We start from the raw sequence: 6,275 nt of genomic DNA on the forward strand, positions 1-6,275 counted from the left end.
GGAAACTTCACAACACAAAACTCAATAGAAAACTCATGAGATCTGTTAGTATAATAAAATAAATCACCACTTTAGGTACTATTGTGAACTCATTCTAAATTTATATTGGTGTAATATCTACTATATTCAAACTTCTCCATGGTTCATACGCCCCGATACTACCCATAGATTCATCAAAATAAGCAATCAACACATAGACAACAGAATCTGTCAAAAACAGAACAGTCTGTAGTAATGTGAATATTAGTCATACTGATGTAACTCCAAGAATTCTAAAAAAGTAGGAAAATAGAGAAAATTAATATATCAATCTTGTGTAAACATTCAGAATTTTTCCACGCTCTAGTGAATTTAAACAATTATGTTACTGGACGCAAAAGTTTCTGTTTTTCAACAAAATCAAATCAACGATATACCAAAGTATCCCAAAGGTCTTACTTGGCTGAAACACTAATTGAAACACCAAAACACAATTACTACAGAGTTAAAAATGTGTGTTTATTGAAGAACAGAACCAAAAACAAAAACAAAATTAGGTTGCCTCCCAACAAGCGTTATTGTTTAACGCCCCTAGCTAGGCATTAAACATAGATCTAGGTATTGTCATCTTTGGTATTAAATCCATAAGTAGCCCTCATAATAGATTCATATGGAAACTTAATTTTCTTTCTTGGAAAGTGTTCCATGCCCTTCCTTAATGGAAATTTAAATTTAATGTTCCCTTCTTTCATATCAATAATTGCACCAATCGTTCTAAGGAAACGTCTACCAAGAATAATAAGACATGTAGGATTGCAATCTATATCAAGCACAATAAAATCTATGGGCACATAATTCCTATTTGCAACAATAAGAACATCATCAATCCTTCCCATAGGTTTCTTAATGATACGTCTCCGTCGTATCTACTTTTCCAAACACTTTAGCCGTTGTTTTGGACTCTAACTTGCATGATTTGAATGGAACTAACCCGGACTGACGTTGTTTTCAACAGAATTGCCATGGTGTTATTTATGTGCAGAAACAAACGTTCTTGGAATACCGTGAAACTTCACGGAGCAACTTTTTGGAAAATATAAAAAATACCTGCAAAATATGAAAGCCAGGGGGGCCACCACCTGTCCACGAGGATGGGGGCGCGCCTGCCCCCCTAGGGCGCGCCCCCTACCTCGTGGTCCCCCTGGAGCTCCTCCGACTCCAACTCCAACTCTATATATTGTGTTTCGAGGAGAAAAAAATAAGAGAGAAGAATTCATCGTGTTTTACGATACGGAGCCGCCGCCAAGCCCTAAAACCTCTCGGGAGGGCTGATCTGGAGTCCGTTTGGGGCTCCGGAGAGGGGAATCCGTCGCCATCGTCATCATCAACCATCCTCCATCACCAATTTCATGATGCTCACCGCCGTGCGTGAGTAATTCCATCGTAGGCTTGCTGGATGGTGATGGGTTGGATGGGATCTATCATGTAATCGAGTTAGTTTTGTTAGGGTTTGATCCCTAGTATCCACTATGTTCTGAGATTGATGTTGCTATGACTTTTCTATGCTTAATGCTTGTCACTAGGGCCCGAGTGCCATGATTTCATATCGGAACCTATTATGTCTTCATCAATATATGAGAGTTCTTGATCCTATCTTGCAAGTCTATAGTCACCTATTATGTGTTATGATCCGTTAACCCCGAAGTGACAATAATCGGGATACTTACCGGTGATGACCGTAGTTTGAGGAGTTCATGTATTCACTATGTGTTAATGCTTTGTTTCGGTACTCTATTAAAAGGAGGCCTTAATATCCCTTAGTTTCCGTAAGGACCCCGTTGCCATGGGAGGGTAGGACAAAAGATTTCATGCAAGTTCTTTTCCATAAGCACGTATGACTATATTCGGAATACATGCCTACGTTACATGGATGAACTGGAGCTAGTTCTGTGTCACCCTAGGTTGTGATTGTTACATGATGAACCGCATCCGGCATAATTCTCCATCACCGACCCATTGCCTACGAGCTTTCCATATATTGTTCTTCGCTTATTTACTTTTCCGTTGCTATTGCTATCATCACTACAAAATACCAAAAACATTACTTTTACTACTGTTACATTTTGCTATTGTTACCACTACTATCATATTACTTTGCTACTAAATACTTTGCTGCAGATACTAAGTTTCCAGGTGTGGTTGAATTGACAACTCAGCTGCTAATACTTGAGAATATTCTTTGGCTCCCCTTGTGTTGAATCAATAAATTTGGGTTGAATACTTTACCCTCGAAAACTGTTGCGATCCCCTATACTTGTGGGTTGTCAAGACTATTTTCTGGCGCCGTTGCCGGGGAGCATAGCTCTATTCTTTGAGTCACTTGGGATTTATATCTACTTATCATTATGAATAACTTGAAAGATCCAAGAACCAAGATTTATCCCTCAACTACGAGGGGAGGTAAGGAACTGCCATCTAGCTCTGCACTTGATTCACCTTCTGTTTTAAGTAAGCTTGCGACACCTAAACCTGCTTCTGCTATTCGTTCTGATATGTCGCATGTTATTGATGATGCCACTTCTGATATACATGATACTTATGATGAAACTACTTCTATGCTTGATACTACTGTGCCACTTAGTGAATTTCTTGATGAACAACTTGCTAGGGCTAGAGAGATTGAAAATATTGAATCTAATAATACTGATGAAATTGATGATGAAGACTTGCCTATTATTCCTGAGGGTTATATTTTTGATAAAGAAGCTTCTTTAGCTATTTTAGCTTGCAAAGATAGATACGAACTTAAGAGGTTATTAGCTAAATGGAACAAGCAATCTCTAAATGCTAGAATGAAACCTGACCCTGCTTTTGCTACTTCACCTATCTGTGTTACCGATAAGGATTATGAATTCTCTGTTGATCCTGATATAATTACTTTGGTTGAATCTAATCCTTTTCATGGCTATGAATCTGAAACTGTTGTGGCACATCTTACTAAATTAAATGATATAGCCACCCTGTTCACTACTGATGAGAGAACTCGTTACTTTTATATCCTTAAAATATTTCCGTTCTCATTAAAGGGTGATGCTAAGATATGGTTTAATTCTCTTGATCCTGGTTGTGTGCGTAGTCCCCAGGATACGATTTATTACTTCTCTGCTAAATATTTCCCTGGTCATAAGAAACAAGCTGCTTTAAGGGATATATATATATAATTTTGTGCAAATTGAAGAAGAGAGCCTCTCAAAAGCTTGGGGGAGGCTTCTCCAATTACTTAATGCTTTGCCTGATCATCCTCTTAAGAAAAATGAAATACTTGATATCTTTTATAATGGACTAACCGATGCCTCCAGAGATTACCTGGATAGTTGTGCTGGTTCTGTTTTTAGGGAAAGAACACCGGATGAAGCTGAAATTCTATTGAATAATATGTTGACAGATGAAAATAATTGGACACCTCCGGAGCCAATTCTTGAGCCTATTCCTAAACCAACTCTGAAGAAGAGGGGTATTCTATTTCTCAGTCCTGAAGATATGCAAGAGGCAAAGAAATCTATGAAAGAAAAAGGTATTAAAGCTGAAGATGTTAATAATTTACCTCCTATTGAAGAAATACATGGTCTTAATTTACCGCTTGTAGAAGAAACATATGATCTTAATCCTTTACCTATTGAAGAAACTCATAGTCTTGATAACCCGACACAGGTAGTAAAGGTAAATTCTCTCTATAGATATGATAAAGCTGAAATCCCATTTACTAAGTTTGCTAGCCCATGCTTAGATGAGTTTGATAAATTTATGGCTAAGCAAGAAGATTTTAATGCTTATTTTGGTAGACAATTGAAATACAATTCAAATATGCTTGAACACGTGGGTGATTATATGGCTAATGTCAAAGGTGAACTTCAACTTATTAGTAAACATGCTTCTATGGTTACCACTCAAGTAGAACAAGTGCTTAAGGCTCAAAATGATTTTCTCAGTGAATTGAATAGTAAGAATAATGATTATGCTGTTAGAGTGGCTACTAGAACTGGTAGAATGACTCAGGAACCTCTGTATCATGAAGGCCACCCTAAGAGAATTGAGCAAGATTCTCAGAGAAATAATGTAGATGCACCTAGTCCTTCTAAAAGGAAGAAAAAGAAAAATGATAGGACTTTGCATGCTTCTAGTGAACCTATTACTGAAACACCTGAGAATCCAAATGATATTTCGATTTCTGATGCTGAAACTCAATCTAGTAATGAACCTAAAACTAGTGATAATGTTAATGATAATGTTCATGATGATGCCCAACCTAGTAATGATAATGACATAGAAATTGAACCTGTTGTTGATCTTGATAACCCACAATCAAAGAATCAACTTTATGATAAGAAAGACTTTGTTGCTAGGAAACATGGTAAAGAAAGAGAACCATCGGTTTAGAAACCCATGCCTTTTCCTCCCAAACCATCCAAGAAAAAGGATGATGAGGATTTTGAGCGCTTTGCTGAAATGATTAGACCTATCTCTTTGCGTATGCGATTAACTGATATGCTCAAAATGAATCCTTATGCTAAGTATATGAAAGATATTGTTACAAATAAAAGAAAGATACCGGGAGCTGAAATTTCCACCATGCTTGCTAATTATACCTTTAAGGGTGGAATACCAAAGAAACTTGGAGATCCAGGAGTACCCACTATACCATGCTCCATTAAAAGAAACTATGTTAAAACTGCTTTATGTGATCTTGGAGCCGGTGTTAGTGTTATGCCTCTCTCTTTATATCGTAATTTGAATAAGTTGACACCTACTGAAATATCTTTGCAAATGGTTGATAAATCAACTGCTATACCTGTCGGTATTTGTGAGGATGTGCCTGTTGTAGTTGCAAACGTTACTACTTTAATGGACTTTTTTATTCTTGATATTCCCGAGGACGATAGTATGTATATTATTCTTGGAAGACCCTTTTTGAATACTGCAGGGGTTGTTATTGATTGCACTGAAGGCAATGTCACTTTTCACGTTAATGGTAATGAGCATACGGTACACTTTCTGAGGAAACAACCTCAAGTTCATAGTATCAACTCTATTGGAAAAATTCCATCGATTATATTTGGAGGTTTTGAATTTCCTCTTCCTACTGTCAAGAAGAAATATGATATTCTTATTATTGGGGATGTGCATATCCCTGTTGAGGTAACATAGGGTTATTCGAAATTTCTTCGGTTCCATGTTACTCGGAATGAGTTCATTAACAAGACTTGATCAACCTTGTTAGTGGATTCCTTTTGATGAGCATGAGATGGATGAAACTAGAAGGCACAACCTTCTGTACCCTCCTTTTACTTTCTGTTATTTATATTAAATAAAATAAAAATAGTATTTTCATGTCTGTTATCTGATTATCCGTGCAATATAAAAATACCCTGAAAATAAAAATTCTCCAAATGCCCTGAAATTTAAATATGATTTTTTCTAGAATATTTGAGAATATTTGGCACTGAGAACACAACAGGGGGGTCATCCACCTGGCCACGAGGGTGGAGGGCGCGCCCCCTGCCTCGTGGGCCAACGGTGGCCCTCCTCCACTTATCCTTTCACCCACACACTCCTTCTTCCTCCCCCAAACACGAATAACCAGCTCAAACCCGAGTCCAAGCTCGTTTTGCTGCCATTTTCGATCTCCTTGCTCAAAGCACCTCTCACAAAACTGCTTGGGGAGATTGCTCCTTGGTATGTGACTCCTCCATTGGTCCAATTAGTTTTTGTTCTAGTGCTTTATTCATTGCAAATTTTTGCTGCCTAGGTGACCATGTTCTTGAGCTTGCATGTCAAATTTGTATGGTTCCAAGTAGTTTTGATGCATGATATAGGCCCTAGGCACTTGTAGGAGTAGTTGCTATCAATATTATTGAGTTTGGTTTACTTTTATTTTGAAGTTACTAAAAAAATTCAGAATTTTTTAGAGGAAGAAAAATACTTAGAAAAATGTTCCAAGGTGGTTCCTCAAGGAAGCAAGGACCCAGGCCTGCAATGCGTGATGCTGATGATGAGCCACCAAGAGACGCTCCAGTGCGTCCTTGTGAATGGCCTTCTGAGAACTTTATGGATCGAGCGGGAATTAAGGAAGAATTTAATGCATATTTGCGTAATGCTGATCTTGTGAGCTTCGAGGAAGAGAAGTGCAGCCAGTATCACAATCTCACTAGTTCCTTTGTGAGGAGGTTTGAATTTTCATCTTCACGTAATTCTCCAACTGTCCTGTTTGATCTTTATGAAAATTCTTACACTATGGA

Source organism: Triticum aestivum, chromosome 6A (genome assembly GCF_018294505.1).
Source record: "Triticum aestivum cultivar Chinese Spring chromosome 6A, IWGSC CS RefSeq v2.1, whole genome shotgun sequence".
NCBI lineage: Eukaryota > Viridiplantae > Streptophyta > Magnoliopsida > Poales > Poaceae > Triticum > Triticum aestivum.